The 21,182-nt window shown below is 49.0% G+C and overlaps 1 protein-coding gene across 5 annotated transcripts in view; it reads left to right on the top strand.

The window, feature by feature from the left end:
• Positions 1–21,182, top strand: part of LOC112646872 (beta-catenin-interacting protein 1) — a 155,555-nt gene that overhangs the window by 7,242 nt on the left and 127,131 nt on the right. For all 5 annotated transcript variants that reach the window (XM_025427232.3, XM_025427230.3, XM_025427233.3 and 2 more), the window contains exon 2: positions 16,303–16,387. The gene's annotated coding sequence lies outside the window, so the exon portion shown is untranslated. The remainder of the gene's footprint in view (positions 1–16,302; positions 16,388–21,182) is intronic.

Here is a 21,182-nt window from a genome sequence, read left to right as displayed (position 1 = left end):
GTATATTCACAGCAGGGTGGGAGGGCTATCTCTTCCCCATCTTCCCAGCATTGGCCTCAGGATCCCTTTGAAGAGTGAGGTCAGGGAGGCCCAGCAGGTGATGGGAAAGCACACAGTGTTCTTCCTCTGTCCCTCCAGCAGGGCTGGGGTGGAGGGGGCAAAGGGCTGGCACAGGCATCTGCCCATATTCAGAGCGAGAGGAAGACCCAGGACAGCATACACCTGAGTGATGTTATTCTCACCCAGCCCCCGACATGTCCCTGCCTTCCTGGTGCTGATCAACTGCCCCTGCGGTCTGGTCTAGAGGCTCATCATCATTTGTTGCTGGATCAGGAGGAAACGGCCTGCACGGCAAGAAGACCAGGTTACTCAGTGCCCCTGGACTCCTTTAAGTGTGGTTGGAGCCCACAGTGACGTTGGTTCAGCTGGGAGAATGTGACCCATTTCCATGTCCTCTCCCACGTGGAGACCTGGGTGGGAGGCTTTTGGAGACCAGCTCCAATTAAGGGTTTTTCAAGCCCGAGTATCTCCTGAGTATCCCACCCACATGTTTCCTGCTGCTGGAATCCTGTGGTCCGTGCCCCTGAGCTGAATAACAGCTCCAAGACAGATGAAGTTACTTCTGCGTCATCCTGCAGTCCTGGATTCAGCAAGCGGGGCTTCCTGTGGGGATCAGGATCCCTGTAGTTTCAAACACCTTTCCTGATATGGGGCCCATCCTTTTTCTTCCTGCTAAATCTCCAGGCAAACCAGAGACCCTGTTTCCAAGGACATGGGTTAACCTTGACACCCTCACCTTTCCCCCACCAGACCAACGCCTCACAGGCCCCTTCTCCAGACAGCCTTGGCTTCCCACAGACCCATCCTGACCCTCATCTCATAGAATGTTCTGCTGTATAATATGAATTGAAACGTGTTTCAGACCTTCCAAGTTTTTCTATTCTCTTTAGGTAGAAAATACTTGAATGATTTTCTCTTTGTAATTTTGTTTCTCCTGAGATGGTAGGGGGTGGAAGAAGGCTGATTTATAGCCATGAAGATGTGAATACTACCAAGATCATTTGGGGATTTTAAATGGGTAAAGTAGTAGTTCTGAGCCCCTGATGATCCAATCAGATTTATGAAGATGGGAGCAAAAGATAGTAGGGAAACTGCCAAGGTCAGCTCGGGTAGGCCATGATCTTAGACCTGTGTGAGGACCGTTGCTAATCAGGTGTTCACCTTCCCAACTGAGGCATAGGGGCCAACCCCTACCCCCATCTGTTCCTGCTCTTGCAACCTCCTGGTGGCCTCTCAAGACACATGGCATTCCTCTGGCGGATCGCTGGAGTTGCAGGAAGATGGGGTGCTGGTGATTTTGGGGAGGGGCCTGTAAGCCAGCAGGCTAGCTATGGGGGTGTCTCTCCAGGGCCTGGGCTCTGCTTTCCTGCACAGAGCAGCCTTCTGGAGCTTATGGCAGAGCGGAGTTGGCCAGAACAAGTGCACAGTCCTTCTTCCCCGCCAGGGTGAAGCTGCCACTCCACCTGAGAGGCAGCGTGCACCCATTGCCTCACGTTTGCCACAGGTGTTGGCTGCCCTGTGGCCGTCTCCTAGGGAGAGTAGAGGTTTGTTAGGCCTGAGAGCCATGACAGAGGAGCTTAAATGCTCACCACCAAGCACTTCCTGGACTGACGGGACCACCCAGAGGAAGATTTCTCTCTCACTCTTGTCTTCTGACCCCATTACACTTCCTTTAAAAAATATCATTCATCTCTTTTGGACCAGGTAATCCAGACATAGTATAAGATTTTAAAAGTTATATAGTCTTCCTTCCTGGCTTCCTGGTCCCAAAAGAGACCTCTGTCAGTGTCCTGAGCATCTTAGCCAGAGATATTCTACACGTGTACACATGTACATGTATGATCACACACACATGCCTGACATGCACTATATGTTTTCACGCTATAATATGTCCTGCATCTTGTTTTTTTCCCTTCACAATAAATGCTGGAACTCATTCTATTCCAAGACCATCATTATTGTCATCATTCAGCTAATACCTCTTGAGCACTTCCTGTGTGCTGGGTATTGTGGTTTTTTGTTTGTTTGTTTGTTTTGTTTTAAGTAGGCTCCATGTCCAACTTGGGGCTTGAACTCATGACCTTGAGATCAAATTCACATGCTAGAGGGGGCACTTGGGTGGCTAAGTCAGTTGGGCATCTGCCTTGGATTCAGGCCATGATCCTGGGTCCTGGGATCGAGCCCTGCATCTTGCTCCCTACTCATCAGGAGTCTGCTTCTCCCTCTCCCTCTGCCCCTCCCCTCCAACTTGTGCACACATATACACTCTCTTTCTCAAACAAATAATCTTTTTTAAAAAAGAGTCACATGCTAGATGCCCCATGTGTGCTGAGTATGGTTAAAAGTGCTTTATTTATATTACTCATTTACTCCTCACAAAATTCCTATGAAGTAAGTACTGTTATTGTCTGCAGTTTGCAGATGAGTAAACTGAGGCATGGAGAGGTTACGTTACTTATCTAAAGTCATTAGAACATTTCACTCATTTTAATGGTTCCATGGCATTCCTTTTATTGATTATGTTTTAATTTATTTTTTTAAGATTTTATTTATTTATTCATTAGAGACAGAGAGAGAGAGGCAGAGACATAGGCAGAGGGAGAATCAGGCTCTATCCACAGAACTCGATGTGGGACTCGTTCTCGGGACTCCAGGATCACACCCTGAGCCAAAGGCAGACGCTTAACCACTGAGCCACCCAGGCGTCCCTCATATTTTAATTTCTTAAAACCAGTCTCCTATTGGTGAGCATTTAAGTTTTCTATCTTTTAGTTTTACTATTCTAAGTTTTACTATTAATGAGGAATATTCTTATACATGTAATTTTATGCATGAAAGGTATCTGTAGGATAAATTCTAGCTGAATTGCCAGAGCAAAGGGTGCAGCTCTTGACAGAAGTTGTCAAACTTTTTTATTGTTGCTAATCAGATAAGTTAGAAGGAGTATGTCATTGTAATTTTAATTTGCATTTTCCTTATGAAGAAATAGAGGAAATTTTTATTTCATAGCTTTAAGAGCCATTTATGAGCAATATGTTATACTGTTTGTTCATTTCTTTCTTGAGCTGGCAGTCTTTTCTTATTGATCTACAGGTGTTCTTTATTTATTAAGAAAATTTGTCTTATGCCTGTGATATACATTCTACAAATTTCAACAATTTTTTTTTTATGATAGTCACACACAGAGAAAGAGAGAGAGAGAGAGACAGAGACACAGGCAGAGGGAGAAGCAGGCTCCATGCACCGGGAGCCTGACGTGGGACTTGATTCCGGGTCCCCAGGATCGCGTCCTGGGCCAAAGGCAGGCGCCAAACCGCTGCGCCACCCAGGGATCCCCTAAATTTCAACAATTTGTCATTATTCTTTTGAGTATATATTTCTATGCACAGAGTTTTGATTTTTATATGATCAGATTTTTTTTGAAGATTTTGTCTATTCAGGAGAGACACAGCAAGAGAGAGAGACAGGCAGAGACACAGGCAGAGAGAGAAGCAGGCTCCATGCAGGGAGCTGAATGTGGGACTCAGTTCCCGTCTCCAGGATCAGCCCCTGGGCTGAAGGCGGCACTAAACTGCTGAACCACCTGGGCTACCCACAATCAGATTTTTAAATCGTTTATAATGTTTAGGTTTCATTTCATACTATTCTCTTGTCCCACTGTTTTCCTGCATTTTTGTGCAGTATGCTCTCTATTTTAGATATCTAAAACTTTGCTCCACAACCAAGGAATCAAATCTGGCATCACCAGAAAGGGGGAGAACCAGTATTGGGTGCCTCTCCTGGAGTGTCGGCAACAGCTATGATAGCTTCTTGCCAACCAGTTAGCCTTATTCTAATTCTAGATGACAGGCAAATCCAGATTGTGGGATGTCCTAAATACAACATTCCTGGACTCTAAAAAATGTTCATGTGGGCAGCCTGGGTGGCTCAGTGGTTTAGTGCCGCCTTCAGCCCAGGGCCTGATCCTGGAGACTCGGGGTCAAGTCCAGCATTGGGCTCCCTGCATGGAGCCTGCTTCTCCCTCTGCCTGTGTCTCTGACTCTTTCTCTCTGTGTCTCTCATGAATAAATAAATAAATAAATAAATAAATAAATAAATAAATAAATAAATAAAATATTTAAAATATGAATAAATAAAAATAAATAAAAATTTTAAATGTTCATGTTGTGATACACAAGATCTGGTGGACCATTCCAGGCTAAGGGAGGTGAAAGAGCATGGGGATTGAATGCACTTGAGATCCTCCATTGGATTCTGGATGAAAACCAGTGACAGCCAGAGTGCCTGGCCTCAGTGGAGTGTGCGATTCTTGATCTCCAGGTCATGAGTTCAAGCCCCATGTTGGGTGTAAGGATTACTTAAAAATAAAATCTTAATAAAACAAAACAGGGACGCCTGGGTGGCTCAGTGGTTGAGGCTTTGTCTTCGGCTCAGGTCGTGATCCTGGGGTCCTGGGATCAAGTCCTGCATCAGGCTCCTCTCAGGGAGCCTGCTTTTCCCTCTGCCTGTGTCTCTGCCTCTCTGTTTCTTTCCTGAATAAATAAATAAAATCTTTAAAAAAAAAAAAAAAAGAACAAAACCAGTGATAGCCAAAGTGAGGGGTGGGGGGCTGGGGAAACTCGGATGTGGGTGTACATCAGAGAATTCTACTGGGTCAATATGAAATTCCTTGGGGGTGCAAATAGTGTCCCGGTTCTATGTGGGAGGATGGCCTTAGGAGACGGTGATGAGACATTTAGCAAAGTATCATGATGTCCATGACTTACTTTCAAATGGCTCAGGAAGAAAATCAGGGTATACACCCCCATATGCCCACAACATGGAGAGGCATGAGACAAATGTGGCAAAATGTTAGCGAGCAGTGACTCTAGGGGCAGGGTATTAGGATGTTCCCTGTACTAATCTTTCAGCTTTTCCGTGGCTTTGAAATTTTTTCACAATAAAAAGGTGAGGAGAAAAAAAACCCCAACTTTGTTCCATCTGGAATCTATTTTGGTCTGGTTCCCTTGGCTTTGCCCGGCGCTCCTGGGTTAGCGTCCTGGATTTCTGGCTACTTTCCTCTTCTCTTCCAGCGTGCACAGTTGTCTATTTCTCTTTCTCTTAGGAACCTCTTTTTTGAGTGAGTTATTCTTTTTCAGAGTTGGAAATTTTTATGACCTAGTATCTTTCTGGCAGACTTGCGTGACTTTTCTAGAAGCAGGTGAGAACTATTGCGTGTTGGTGCTGGTAATTGTATTTTGTTTCTACATTGTATTATGTGCTCCAAGTATATTTATAGGAAGTTTAGTTCTCCGAGACGGAAAGTCTCAATTCTTGAGAATACCATCAAACTAGTATGTAGTGTCATTTATCTCTCTCTCCACAAACCTTGATAGTAGCTTTCTCTTCTCAGCTGAGAGTTCTTGCAAGAGGCCAGGTTCCGCTTGCATTATGTGGCTATGGACTTGTAAAAGACTCCTGTGTCTCATTTTATGAAATGTGACTGCCTTGGGTGAGTAGCTGGCTGTAAAACCAGGAGTCTTTTTGCCAGGGGAGTGGTAACAAGCCAGTTCTGCTGGGAGCTTCTGCTTGGTGACTAATGGTTCTGTGGCTTTGGGAATGAAGGATGTCATTACAAATGGATGGTGGGGATTTGGCCGCTGAACTGGATTATCTGGGTGTGTCTGGCCTGGATGTTTATGCCTACACCCATAGGGAATGGGGACAGTTTCTTTCTCAGAGCCCTGACATGGGCCCCAGCATCCTGCAGTCCGTTGCGGTCCAGAGTTCTGAGCTTCTCTCTGGTGGCCCTGGCCCAGAGCCAACCCTCTAGGTAACTGTGGCTGGGTTCCTGCTGTTTTCCCACCTCCAGGGAGCGCCTGTATTTTCCTGGGCCATCCCTTATCCCTCCTGCCACCAGCACGTGGGCTGGGGTTTTGTGACCCATCAAGGAGTTCTCACCTTCATGGTAACCTCTCCCTCTCCACCACCTGGAGTTGATGTAATAAAAGCATGTGAATTCTGGAGTTGTCTTTGTTTAAAATATTTTTGTTTTTGTCTATCAGCTTGTTAAACATTTAAGGGAGGGAGGAAACTAAATTTTCATAGCCTCTTGGGAGGAGGTTTCCTCTTTCCTTGGATTATTTTTTTGTTCAGAGGTAGCTGGAGAGAAAGGAGAGGGGAGGTCACCGCCTGTGTCATAGAGCAGAAGCAGTTATCCAAACAAACAGTGTGGCTTATGGGATGTGTGGGTAGACTGAATCCTTGCAATTTGTAGTGATGGGGGATCCCTGGGTGGCGCAGTGGTTTGGCGCCTGCCTTTGGCCCAGGGCATGATCCTGGAGACCCAGGATCGAGTCCCACATGGGGCTCCCGCTGCATGGAGCCTGCTTCTCCCTCTGCCTGTGTCTCTGCCTCTCTCTCTCTGTGACTATCATAAATAAATAAAAATTAAAAAAAATTAAAAAAAATTTGTAGTGATGGCATGAGTATGATTTTGAGGTAAACAAACATACCTGTTTTATGCAAATTAATCCATAAAGAGGGGGCTGTAATCCTAAAACCTTTTTTTTCAAGATTTTAAAATTTATTTATTTGAGAGAAAGAGAGAGAGAAAGCAAAAGCACACAGAGGGAGAGGAAGAAACAGGCTCCTTCTCTAGGCTCTTGAGTAGAGAGCCCGATGTGGGGCTCAATCCAGGACCCTGAGATCATGACGTAAGGCAAAGGCAGGTGCTTAACTGACTGAGCCACCCAGATGCCCCCTAAAACTTCTTTTCTCTTTTTTATTTTTTATTTTTACTTACTCATGAGAGAGGGCTCCCTGTGGGGAGCCTGATGCAGGCAGGACTCAATCCCAGGACCCCGAGATCATGCCCTAAGCCGAAGGCAGATGCTCAACCACTGAGCCACCCAGGCTTTCTAAAACTTATTTTCTTAAGAGTTTATAGGAAGAATTTTCACCCAGGAGGGCATGCTTTGAGCCTCCCAGCGGGATCCCGAAGAGAGTCATCCCCAGAGCGGGGTGGTGAGGACTGGCTGGCTCTGGAGGCACAACCAGAGGACTGAGACTTCGCCCTGTAGGCGACCCCATTGATTTAATGACCTAATTCTCGCAACAGGAAGTTGGAGGCCTTCCTGGCCCTGGGATTCTGAGGGGATGCGGTGAACTCATTCAGGAAGCTTATTTATTTGAACCAATTCTAAGGGACTTTAATGGAGGGAAAGGATGGAGGGAGAGCTAGGGCAAAGAGAAGAGCCAGAGCAGCCAGTGTGGGGAGGGGAGTACTGGGCCGGGGCCATGCCTGGGCCTGCCTCTGAGAATGAGGCTTGTCCCTGCCATTACCAGAGCAGTGTGAACGTGTCCATAGGTTTCTGAGTGAAGGGACTTTATGCAACTCCTGTTAAATAAATAGCACTGGCAGTCTTTCCTCTTCCTCTTAGAAAAAAAATCTTTTTAATTTACCAATTTAATTAAAAATTTTAAATGATGACCCTCCAGTGGACATAGCTGTGGGTGGTGAGGTTGACAGAACTTTCACTGGTTGAAATTTTCATTCTGGCCTCCTTCTGTGGTGGTGACACAAGGCCTGTGAAACCTCCTGGCCAGGTCCTTCTCCAGGATTACTAAACCTAAGGTAGATTGGATTTTTGTCCCCCAGGAGACTGACCAGCAATGCAAAGTAAGTTTTCCGTTGGTTGGGGGTGGGGTGTCAGCAAACAGGGGGCATCTCAGAGGTCGATCCAGGTCACAGGAGAGGGAAAGGGTCCTTCTGTCACCAGCTTGCACCTGGTGGGGGTGGTGGGGGTGGCTCCGACACAGCCAGGTGTTCAGCCTGCGGTGAGGGTCATCCAGCCTAGGAGGCCTCCTGCCCAGATGGGGACAGAGTGTGCTTGCACCCATTCAAGGGCTGAAGCTTCCAGTTCTTCCACTCACTTATAAATAGACAAGGGCTCTGGAGTCTGTGTTACCCACTCCTGGAAACCTGCCAGAGGCCAAGGGTCATGAATCAGACTGAATCAGAGGAAGACCCGCAGCCGGGTGTTGTAGGTGCGCTTGTTCTTGACTTCAGGTCTCTGGCTCTGGCTTGGCCAGGTTTCAGGGCTCCAGCTGTTCTCTGGGAAGAAAAAAGAATCTTTTAAAATGAGGTCAAAAGATAGCCTTTACCTTGTGTCCTCATCCCCCTCTGGTGCGGAGAGAAAGCCACCACCACCTGCATGTTCCTCTGTCAGTAACTTAGCCCCGGACCAGGAGTGTCCCCATTGCTGCCGGAGAAACTTCCTCCACATTCCTTTCCTGTTTGCATTGTTCTCAGCTGAACTGCGACATGCTGTCAGATCAGAGCAGGCCCGCCAGGTACTCTTGCTGAGCTCTAAAATGGGGGGTTACACCCAAATCAGGACTTGAAGAGACAGCAATAGCTGAGGGACTTATTTTTCTCAATCAGGCCAAAATCATAGGAAAAGTTTTTTTCTTTTTTTTTTAATTAACTTATTTTTATTTTTTTAAGATTTTATTTATTATGAGAGACACAGAGAGAGGAGCAGAGACATAGGCAGAGGGAGAAGCAGGCTCCCTATGGGGACCCTGATGTGGGACTCGATCCCGGAACTCCAGGATCATGCCCTGAGCCAAGGAGAGACACTCAACCACTGAACCACCCAGGCATCCCAAGCCAGAAGTTCTAAACAGATGCCTTATATCAGTGCAGTCATATCAACATGATCCAGTCTGTACACACAGGCCCCTTCTAGTCCTCCATGTCTCAGATTCTCTGTGGTGAGGATGTTGAGGCTGGGGATCCTTTGTGGTTCCCAAGTGAATCTCACAGGCTCCCTGAACGTGTTCATTCACAGAACAGAGCCCCAGGTGTGACTGGCGGCATTATTTCCCCACTCCCAAAATTCAGATTCTTTGGTGCATAGCCCACAGCCTGCAAGCTCTCTGAGGGCCCACAAAAATACTGGAGACTAAAGAAAATGGATCAGCTCCTCCTGAGAGTTATAGAAGAATTGTATTTAATGAGATGTGTGGGTTCATTTGAACGTCCCTGAGAAGGCGGCCCAGGGCCTGTCTGTAGACAGCTTCCAGTGTGGAGGTAGGAGGAGGTGCACAGACACCTGGAGTGCTGTGTCAGGTAGTGCTGCAAGGTGGGAAATATGGGCAAATGTGAGGCCAGGGCTCAGGGCAGCCCAGAGAAGGTGTTACAGAGCAGAGAACAGTAAGTAGGAAAGGGTATTCGAGGTGGAGGGAGCACAGCTGCTAAGGCCTAGAGGTGTTGAAGGAGCAGGGTGCAGCTGGTAACCTGAGGTGACGACTGGCGGGTGTGGGAGCAGGGGCTGCTGCAGGCTCCCCAGGGCATTTGGCAGTATCCCGGGCACCTACCCACTAGCATCCTCCCAGCTATGAGGATCAGGAATGTCCCAGGCTTTGCCAGATACCCCAACTGAGGACCTGCCCCTGCCTGTGTGTGGAGTCGGTGAGGTGTGGGGGGGGTCTTCTCACCTCCTGTCCAGCAGGCAGGTCCTGAAGGAGCTCTCTCTGGGCAAGTCTGTGCCTGTCCTGCAGCCCTTTGTTGTTGTTTGAAGATTGATTTTGAGAAGAGAGACAAAGAGAGAGAGTGAGGGATAATCTCCAGCAGACTCTCCACTGAGCGAGGAGCCCAACATGGGGCTCAATCCCACCACCCTAAGATCATGACCTGCCAAAATCAAGAGTCAGCAACCTAACCGACCTAACCGACTGAGCTACCCAGGCACACCCAGGCAGCCCTTTGCTTTATGCAATGTACCCTTGAGTGGCCTTCAAGTGGCCTGGGGCCTTGCTCTGGGGGATGGGAGTCTACCATGGAGGCCCTCCTGATGCTTCCAGGGGCCACCTTCCCAGCCTAACTGCGAGTTTCCATGTGGATGCCTTTCCCATGGTTGTCAGGACAGCAGGGCTTGGTGGCTGTGCTCTGCTTGTTGTTGGGTTGTTTTCAATCAGGTCCCATGGATTTGATTTTAATGCTGCAAGAACCTCACCAGAGGGCCTTCATCAGTGGTTCGACTGGAACAGAATGTGCTGGCCGCGTTGCTGTGAAAGGCAGGTTGCAGCTTAGAGATGGGAGGTTTGTGTGGGGTGAACTCCAAGAGTTTGGAATCACTCCTGCACCCACGGACCTGCAGCCAGATAGGAGTAGGGCTCCTCTCTATTCAGGCCTCAGAGTTGCTCCTGGCTGTAGCAGGGCCTTCAGGTTGAGCTACACTCAGCTCCCCACACAGCAACTCCATGAGCAACTGCAGGTCCCTCCTACTGCCTCACTTCACCATTTCCCCACGGCTTTTCAGTGTTTTCCCTACTATTAAGTTTTGATATCAAATCTGCAGAAAAGTTGGAATAGTAGTGAGCTCTGCCCTTTGTCTGGTTTCACCAGAGTTCACCTTTTGCCAAATTTGCTCTAAATAGTTAGAATCTCTGTGCATGCTCACACACACTTATACACGTTTGTTTGTTTGTTTCTTTTTTTGTTTGTTTGTTTGTTTTTTTCTGAACCATTCGAAAGTAAGCTGCAAGCATTGAGATGTTTCACAGACTTCATTCAGCCTGTATCGCTTAAGGACCAGGATTTTATCTAGAGCAACTGGGATGAAATCACATTCAACACATACAACGTTGATACGATATCATTATCTAATCAATATTCCCTAGTAAATTTTCCCTAATTGCCCAGTAATGGCCTTTATGACCTCCCACCCCCATCCCATCAAGGACCATTCACTGTGTTATGCTGCGTTATCTTTTCTTCTTCTTCTTCTTCTTCTTCTTCTTCTTCTTCTTCTTCTTCTTCTTCTCTCTTCTCTTCTCCTTCTCCTTCTCCTTCTCCTTCTCCTTCTTCCTTCTTCCTTCTTCCTTCTTCCTTCTTTCTTTCTTCTTTCTTCTTCTTCTTTCTTCTCCTCCTTCTCCTTCTCCTCCTCCTTCTCCTCCTCCTCCTCCTTCTCCTCCTCCTCCTTCTCCTTCTCCTCCTTCTCCTCCTTTCTCCTTCTCCTCCATCTCCCCCTTCTCTCTCTCCTCCTCCTCCTCCTTCTTCATTATCTCATTTTCTGATTGGCAGCAGTCTGGGGTTCTGGCCTTTTTCTTCTATAAAGTGGATTTGCATTTTCATTTCAATTGAAACAACTGATGCTTCCCTCAACTCCTGAGCCAGGAGGGGCTTGATGGGATGGAAGGGACTCATGCATTCCAATCCAGGCCTGGTGGCCTTGGGCAGATTACTAACCATCCCTGAGTTACAGTTGTCTTATCTGTCAAATGGGAATAACTCTTACCTTGCAGGCTTGTGGCAAGGACTAAAATTAAACAAGACAATGTGATGAATGTGACTGACTGTTTGCCTGGCCCTTGGAGAACACTCCGGCAATAGCAGTAATTACTGTTGTTCCGCCCCACAGCCTGGCTTCACAGAGCAGGAAGGAACTTTGGGTTAGGTTTGAACTTGGTTGGTGACCTCAGGACAAATTCTTTATCCCAAACTCATCCCCGTAGAATGATGCTGTGTCCTACGGACTCCCTGACTGCCATTACACCTGTTTTGCTCATGCTGTTGGAACATAGTTCAAGAATGCTAAACCTGGCTCTGGATTGAGGAGGCTGCAGTGTGGAATTTATTAATTAAGGCAGTTGCTCATGAGGCCCCAGAGTCCAGGAGGTTGTAGTTTAATTACCGAGAGCAGAGCTTGTACAAATTCTCTCTGGTGCCCCAGTTTTAATGTTGCTAAGGGTCTGAGCTGCTGCCGCCCAGTGTAGAGCTATAAACCAGGTTCAGTCTTGCCTCCCTCTCCTTGGCCCTGAGTGTGTCCTACCCATTTACATGTATCCTGGAGAGTGATATAGCATGGTGGTTCAGAGCATGGATGATCTGGGTTCAAATTCTGCCTCAGGACAGAGTAGGACAGACTGGCTCAGTGATCTCTGATCTCCACATCTACACGTCATCATTTGTAAAACCTTATAAGGATATGTGTTCTGAACACTGAATAATTCATGTACATGAAGGGGTGAGCACCGCACTTGGCCAATAGTTAGAATCGTGTGTCAACTATTTCTTTAAAGGAGTTCTCAACCAGAGGTGATTTGACCTCCCAGAGCACACATGGACAAGCCTGGAGACAGGTTTGGTTGTCACAACAAGGAGGAGGTGCTACTGACATCTAGTGGACATCACCCAGGGATGCTGCTAAATATCCTATGATGCACAGGACAGTCCTCATAACAAAGAATTCCAAAATCTCCAACCTGCCAAGGTTGGGAAACTCTGCTTTAAAGCATCCCCAGTGATTCAGGGCGGCATGTGGAGCATGGAGGTGGGGTCTTGCACTCCCCCTGACCTTGTAGCTCTTCACCCGTAATCATTCCTTTAAGCCAACTAGGGGCTGATGAGTGAACTGGGAGGGAAGGAGGAGGAAAGGAAGCCAGGTATTTTAAGCCTTTGATTTCTTACTGTTTAGTCTTATTCCCACCCCTGATCCTGGAAGAAAAATATCACTCACTCACATTGTCTATTATCACCCTGTGATCTTATCACTAGAGTAACTAGTGTTTATTGAGCCTTTGCTGTGTGCCAGGTACTGTGCCTAGTGCTCTCTCTGTGTGTTATCTCATTTTCACAGCCCTTGAGGCAGATGCCATTATCATCCCCATTTTACAGGTAAGGAAACTGAGGCTTATTGATGGGAAGGCTCTAAGCTGTCTGAAATTCAACCCCTGGTTCTTTCCCCAAACCGTTTCATCCTCTCTCTCCCACCTTGGTTGATAGGAGGTTGCTCAGCTCCCAGGCCTGGGAGTCCCCGTCCCATGCACCTGCCCCCCACTGCATGCTGTACTGCTGGTCCTCCTGAAGTCCTGACCACTCCTTTTGCCTGGATTCCCACCACAGCCTCCCCCTGCTTCTGCTTTCACTGCCCCCTGGCTCTTCTCTGCATCTGAGTCAGGGTGGTCCTGCCAAAACCCAGGTTAGATTAGACTACACACTCTGCTGGCTGCGCTTTCTTAGAGGTCACATGAAGTTTTCCAGAGGCCTCTCGGGCTCTGGCCATCCACTGCCCTGTGCCCCTTGTCCCCGTGTGCATTCCCTTCCTGTGGCACCCATGGCCTTTCTTGCTATTCCTCTAGCACATCCTACCCGGGGGTCTCCTTCCAGATCTGCTCTGGGCTCCCACAGCTCACCCCATCACCTTATTCCAGTCTTATTCCACCCGGCCAGGACTACATCCCTGGTCCCCTCACCCAGCTCAGTTTTTATCATAGCACCTGTCGGTCACCTTCTTCCACCCACACTGTATTATTTCCCATTGATTGATTTTTATTTTTATTTTTTGTCTGTTCTCCCCTCTCACCAGAGTATGTAGGGATTTTTGATTTTTTTTTCATTGATTATCCCAATACGCAGTAGGTGCTCAGTAAATTTGTTGGTTGAATGACTTCCCCAGGGCCACCTGGCTGGTAAGTGGGGTGACCGGGATATAGTTCTTCACTTTCACACATGTTGCGCCGTCCTTCCCACCCCATCCAGGGCACAGTGTCTCCCAGATCTTGTTACTCACCACATTTTGACTCTGTCTCCAGAACACTTTGTAAGTGTCCATGGTAGTAACAGCTTTATCTAAAGGGTGGTTTTGCTCTACTAATCAGCCCCCATGGGCTTCTCTGTGACCCGTGGAGCCAGTTCTAGCTGTTGAGCCTGTCCTCAGTGTCCTCCTTCCTCTCTACCAGCAAACTTCTATTCATCCTTCAAGACCTAGCTCTAGTTTCCTGTCCCTGGAGCTCTTGGCAGCTAGTTCCTCCCCCTCCGTGTTCTTGCAGAGCTCTGCACAATCCTTATTCTGTCACTTACTACACTGGGTCCGAGCCCTGGGTGTTTTCCTGCAGCTTCTGAGCTGCTCTGGGGTCGGTGTCAGGCCCCGTGCATTTTTTTTTTAAGATTTTATTTATTTATTCATGAGAGACACACACACAAAGAAAGGAAGGCAGAGACACAGGCAGAGGGAGTAGCAGGCTCCATGCAGGGAGCCTGACGCAGGACTTGATCCCAGGTCCCCAGGATCACAACCTGGGCCGAAGGTGGCGCTAAACTCCTGAGTTGCCCGGGCCCCGTGCATTATATGCATCTGGCACTCTGGCAATGTTTGTGTCCTCACCTGACGTCTCTCTTTGATTCATTGTTAGGCACTGTTTGTGTTGTTTTCTGTTTGCTTTGTGTGGTGTGATTTCCTCAGCCCCTTAGTCACTTCCTGGAAGGCAGGCTCGGTGTCACAGCCCCACTTTTGTGTGTCTTGTTCCACGAGCCTGACACAGGGCCACGTACACCAAGACAGGATTTAGGAAATCCTTCTTGGGTTTGTGTCATGTCTACTTAAGGTTCCAGGGCCCTTGGCAGGTTGAGAGGTGCCTTGACATTCTTTTTCTCATTCTGGACCAGCCTGATAATTTGCAGGGCCCCTTGTTCAAAAATGATTAAGCATTTTGAGACTGTGATAGCAGAGCTTTACACCAAAGGTGGGGCCTTCTAGGCCTCAGCTCATGAACCCACCCTGATCTCATTGTGTCCAGTGAGGGAGGACATGATAGAGGTCATGATTTCCTTTTTATGGAGGGCAAAATGAAGGGCCCAGATGGCAGCCACCCACCTAAGGGTGCCTAGCTGATGGGCAATGAAACAGAACCAGAAATAGCCCGGCTCCTGGAGCAGGCTAACTGCCTTCCACTGGCTCAGGGACCCCCAGGACTTTGAGCCTCAGTTTTCTCCTCTGTAAAACGGGGACACTGACCTGATCATAAAATGGCAAAAAGGATAGCTGGTTGCAAATCTCTGGACAGTCCCATCAGGAACAGCACTGTAGCCTTTGGATGCCTTCCCCTTAAAGTCACTAGTACAGAGGTCCTCTCTGCTTCTTGGAAGGGTCTGATTCTTGTAGACAGTAGGAGACTAATTGGCTGTTGCGGTAGTTGAAGAAATTAAAGCCCTTCAGAAGTGGGAGAAGGCTGTCTCTTCTCATCTCTTTTTAAAAGAGTGTGGGGACTTGGATGGAAGGTTCCCCAGGGAGCCTTGGTATTTCGGTGTTTTGATATCTAGAAGAATAAAAGAGCAATTAATCGCTAAAGATGCCTGTTCCTGTAGGGGTAGTCTGAGGGTAGAGGGAGTGGCAGGGGTGGGTGACAGCTCCTCCATCTGAGGGCCATTGCTGGTTGAAGAGATACTCAGACCAGAGACCCAGAGGGTTCGAGAAGCGTCTGCCCTGTAGGGCAGGCTTTTGAAATCTCATTTTCTCTGGGAAACATGTTTTCTTCAGCCCCCTGGGTGAGTGAGCATCTTTCTTTGCCCAAAAACAGTGGAAGAGGGGTTTCACGGTTGCCCTTGGTCCTGCATCTCCCAAGGAACAGTTATCTCAGTGTCATCCTCAGACCTCTGTCCTCACATAGCAGGGCCGAGAGTCGGGAGTCAGCCTGTAACCAGGGGCTCCGAGGTCCATGCCCATAAGCAGAGGACGTGGCCGGGCTGGAGCAGCAGGCGCACCTCTCGCTGGTGCCCCCAACCTGCCTCGGCCTGTGCTCCTGCCAGAGAAACCTGCAGAGGACCTCAATGATGAGGCTGTGGGCAAAAGAGGAAGACTGTGTTCTTTGATCCCTGCAAGAGGTGTATTTGGGGCCAGTAGACATGGGGCCAATAGACATGGGGCCAAGCCCATAGGGTTGTAAATTGCCTGCAGCTGTGTTTTATGTGTATTGGGGGGGTTGGTTTATGTTTACATATACAGCTACAGATGTTCAGCAGGCACGAGACACACATAAATGCCTGTCTGAGCACAAAGCAGGTGGAGCGCCGCGGTACCTGCGCCTGGCTCAGGTTATGTTTGGTGGGTGGGACGCCTTCCCGTGCAGGTGCAGGACTTGCCCATCAGCTGCCCTGGAGTGATTCACATCTCCAAGCGCAGCTCTCCATTGGACTTGGTGACTAACCCATGGAAGGCGGGTGTGTGGTGACCTGCTTCAGCCGGAAATGACAGGCGAGTATAGCTGCAGTCAGCACCTTATCCCAGAGGCGTCGGTGCAGGTTCCCTGGGCCGGCCAGACACACAGGTATTTCTGGACCATGTCAGAGCCCGTTGCCATGAGCTTCCCGCCAGTGTTGTGGATCCGCCAGCGTGGGGTGTGTGCTCTAGCTCCCACTCCGGCACCCCCTCGGGCCCTCCCGGCTCCTCCCATGACCCGTGTTCTGTGTTTCCACAGGGCCCCACCTTCCTATTTCTCCCCGGCCACAGCCCGCCCATCACAGTTGAGCAGCTGTTTGCCTGAAGTTAATTTCCAGAGGCAGGTAAGGACCCCAGGGGAAGGACTTCTGGTTAACAGGCCATAGGGCAGTGCCGGGGAGCGGGTCTTGGGTCTGGGCTGCGGGGCCGAGTGCGAAGAGAGCTCATCTTGCTTCCTCTTCCCACCATGCCTGATACTGCTCGCTTCTCCAGCCATGTGGGTTCTTCCTCTCCATGCCGTGGCATGGCTCATTTTGTTCAGGCTAAGATGTGTGCAGTCTCTGCATTAACAGTTTGTATTAGTTCTGTGAATCACCATTATATGATGCATTTTTGTGCAACGTAAACATTGCACGAATGAAAATGTACAGTTTTTAATGTAAGCATTTAAAATATATCACAACTTTTTAAAAATGAGTAGAACAAATGACGGGCTGGGACGTGTGGAGCAGAGGTGGATTGTGTGTGTAAAGGATTCTTCTGCTCTTGGGCCCCAAGCCTAAGGTCACTCACTATTTTCTAAGCAGGTATAAGACCACCCCGTATATAAATGTATATTCCTGTTTTATAAATGTGGGTATTCACACAACATAAGCTTCAAGTTTATAAAGAAGAATAAGTGCAGATGGCTATGTTTGTATCCAGGGCCACTTATGCCTGTCAAAGGGAGGCCAACTTTCTAATCTGTTTATCAGAATGAATCTGACTGCTGCAAGTAACACTCAGCAGTCCTATTCTGGGCTTCCTTCTATACTGTGGTTCTTCTAAAGTGACAGCCTCTGCTTCAAAACTGGAGATCGTGTGCTGGTAGAGGTTAGATCCCTGCAGAACAGGGCAGGAGTATGCTAGCTCATGTGCGACCTCAATGTTTGCCACAGAATGCAGTGTGGCCTCTTAGGCCATGGGTCACTTTGTCACTTTGTGTGAATCCCTTCCAGTGGTTGGGATCCCCTTCCCATCAGCCTTCCTTCAACAGAGACGTGGGTTCAGAACCAACAGGAATGTAGGGGGTGTGGTGGGGAATATGTGTATCTGCACTGAGCGTATGTACCTTGGTTTCTCTTAATTGCATTTGTCCCAATCAGATATAAGCTTCTGGACTCATACCCACTTTTTGCATAACACATGGCTATCTACAGCATAGTTTTTAGCCATGGGTCTCTGCCTTCACCATTCATTTGGGTAGTTGATGGTTTCCTGTTTCTCTCTCATCTACCTTTTCCCCTAGTTAGCTCCCACAGTGGTGGCAAGGGGAGGAAGCAGGTCTGTCTCTGACTCTTGCAATTAACATGGAGGCATTTTCTCAGGACTTAGAATGGAAGTGCCACAGTTTATTTATTTTTTTAAGATTTAAAAAAATTTATTCAAAAAAATTTATTCATAAGAAACAGAGAAGGGCAGAGACATAGGCAAAAGGAAAAGCAGGCTCCCCACAGGGAACCTAATGTGGGACTCGATCCCAGGACCCCAGGATCATGCCCTGAGCTGAAGGCAGATACACCACTGAGCCACCAAGGCGTCCCAGAAGTGCCACCAGTTTACATGATGGGATGTTTACAGAGCAGCTGGGAGACCATAATTGAGAAGCATCGTTACCTTTGCCTCTCAGGGCTGAACTGCATGACTATGGTGTCCAAATTAGTTGCAGTTTGGACTTATGTAATTCACACATCCCACTGGAGCCCAATTATTGATCCCTACAGAGGAGAATAAGGATTTTCAAATGAAGTTAATCTGATACTTGTCAGAACTGTGATGAAAATTTAGAGCATGTTGTCTTGGACAGGCACCAAACTCAAACATGCCTTAATATTTTTGTAGCATATCAGCGACTGCAGTGTATGTGTTGTTTCGGTTGATTATGATTTACTGTCTTCAGTTATTAATTTTCTTCACATCGATACCCCCGATACAGACTCTGTTTAGGACAGAATCGTGTCAGTCATGATGTCTTCATCTATTAGAATTGAAGTGTGAAAGGTGGGCACGTGTGCTTGTAGCTACTACATTCTTCCCCAAATCCAGTCCTGGGTATTTCCCCTTGTCAGGCAGCAGGGCAAAGCTCAAAGTAGAGCTCGAAGAATACTAGAAAGCCAGATTTTTTTAGAAATGATGAGTCTTCCTCCAAGTGGGAAGAGACAGTTTAAAAAAACTGTCTCTACCAAGGAAGCTGAAGTGGGAGTAGCCTGATCCCAAAGACCCATTCAGGCCCCATAACACCCTAGGCCCATGGCTGGGTGGTAAAACCCCTCTAGTAATGACAGTATGAGTGTGGAAGGTCCCCGGACAGTGTGGCTTCAGTGGAAGACAATGGAGTGATGTAGATCTGTACAGGATGCCAGGATTGTTGGACAGAGCGACATTCTGTAAAAATAGACCAGGTAAAGTGATTCACGCACACTCAGGCTTATGGTCATACTCACACACTTCTGCTGGTTCTGAGCCCACATCTCTGTTGGAGGAAGCAGGACTGGTCAGGAAAGGACAGTGAGGAAGGGGTTCCCAACCACTGCGAAGCCAGGACCCCTAGGTCCTAGGATGTGCAGCAAAACCAGATACGTATCTTTGCCTGACTAGAGCCCACCTCTGAATGATGAATAGATCTTGCTCTGGGATCTGGGACTGGGGTGTGGTTTGTAACCTAGGATCAGAATAAGGGCTTGAACCAGATGAGCCTGTTGAGGAGTTGGGGTGGGGGTAGGTATGGAATCTTGCTGGAATTCTGGTTCTTTTGTGCGTGGTGACACCTAGTGGCAGGTCACTGGTTTTCAGTGCTGTCTTTCACAAGGAGAGAGCAAACTGACCATTAGCCTTTGGGCATAGGATAGGGTGGAAGATTTTCATTCCCTGAAGCCCTGACTCCTAGTTTGAAGGCTTTGTGGAGTGTTTCAGAAGCCCTCTGGAGAACAGGAAAGCCCAAGGCACTCCAACTGCTTGACTAAGATCTCTTTGTCAAGGCTCAGTTTGGCTATAGAGACTGGATTAGGTACTTTGGTCTGTTCAGGGTGACTTTTGGCCCTAAATCAATGTAGATATTATAGAGAGGGAGAAGCTGTCCTGATTTTCCACTAGCCAGCTGGGTGGTATCTGTTAAGTGCCTCCCAGACACAGTGCTGGGCTGTGGAGGACAGGGTGAATAAGTGGGCCCTGACCTTCTAGTGGGGCAGGGGAGAGACGATGAACAAGTACTCCAGCAAGACCCTTTTAGAAAATTGGGAAGAGACTGGGTGCTGTGACCCAGAGGGAGTAGGGGTCAGGGGACATAGAGCCTGCTTCAATTATGCTGTCAGGAAAGCTTCCCCAGGAAGGAGTCTGTAAGCAAGTTGAAGGATGAAAAGAAGCCAGCCCAGGCTCAGGGGACACCTGGTGCAAAGGCTGCTGGGAGAAAGAGCTTCTTGGTATGTTCTAGAAATAGACTGGAGTCAGGAAGGCAGAGCGTGAGGGGAGGCGTGAGGAGGAGGAGGAGGCAGGGCCGCCCGTGCAGGCCTCATGGGTGTTCGTGTGGGGTAGTGGAGTGGGAGGAAGTGAGAAGGGGTCCACATGACAAGAGGTGATGTGATGACCCACAGCAGGACTTTCCCGCTCAGCTGTACTAGGGAGTTAGGGTTGTCCTCTGCACCGATGTGCATCCAGCCCCATGGGGTGGTGGGGCTGCCTCTCCTCACAACCCTCTTGAGGTGCCTCACCCCTCTTAACCAGTATTCAGAGCTCGGAGGAGGTGGCAGGTGGGTAGACAATATAATAGGGGGCCTGGGGGGAAAGGAAGTGAGGGGAAAGAAGGCCCCAGAAAGAGAGAAGAAGCAGAGCTGCCTTGAGTGTACAGCTCTGCTTAAGCTCCAGCTTGCCAGTGTTTTAGTCCATCGTGTGGACTTTTGGGGCCAGAGCCCCTGCGAGCTTATGGGGACTGAGCAGTGGACGGGGACTCCAAGGAGGTTGCTGCCTGGGCTCGGGCACATTTCTGAGTCTGCCCTTTGCCCACAGAGCAAGCCTGCCCGGGAGAGCCTGCTGGTCCAGGGCATGCTGGCCCCCAAGGGATGGACGGCACGAGGAGTGTCCTTGGCTCACAAGCCAGGTTCCCTCGGTCCTCTGAACACAGCTCCTTGGCACCAGGGCTGCTGAGGCTCCACCCCCACCAGCTGCTGCGTTATTTCTGACTCATCCAGGAGTTACAAGTGTGTAACCCAAACCCCTCCACGCTTGGCTTCCTCTCTGCCGGCTCCTCCAGGAGGGGGGAAACCCTGGGACTTCTCTCCTGGGACCTTGTTGCAGGTTGGGTCCTGGCCGTACCTGGACACAGCTGCTGCCGGCAGGAGCTGCCCTCTGACTGGGGTGGGGTGGCGAGGGAGGGTGACGGCAGTGAGCTCAGGGGGGTATCTGTGCCCCACAGCCCAGGCCTGCCTGTCCCCATCGAGGGACTCCTTGGAGTGCAGCCCAGGCGCTGGACCTCTGGAATTCGCCAGGGGCTTCTGCGGAGGGGGCTGCCCCAGTGTTCGGGGCTGGGTACTGATCTCATGGTTTCTCCAGCCAGAGGCACCAGCCGGCTGCCTCTGGTCATGTCATTCTTGCTCCTTGCGAACTTACATGCTTTGAGACCCTGGGACACTTTGGGCTTCATTCAGCACATCTCCTGTGGCTCATAGCAGGGTTCTTGCTGAGGTGGGGCCGGAAGGTCGAGCTAGCCAGAAGTCTGGGTCAGCTAGGCGTCCCTGGGCCTGACAGCTCCTTGCAGAGGGTGTTGGCCGCCAGCGCCTGCTCCGGGAGCTAGCCGCTCAGTCTGGCTGTCCGGGGCCAGTAGGGGTGAAGGAGGAACACGCAACTCACCACCTGCTCTAGGCTCTCAGAAGTGAGCCCCTGAGGCAC

This window comes from Canis lupus, chromosome 5, assembly GCF_003254725.2.
Source record: "Canis lupus dingo isolate Sandy chromosome 5, ASM325472v2, whole genome shotgun sequence".
NCBI lineage: Eukaryota > Metazoa > Chordata > Mammalia > Carnivora > Canidae > Canis > Canis lupus.
Note: the sequence above shows the minus strand (reverse complement) of the source record. Positions and strands in the feature narration are given on the sequence as shown.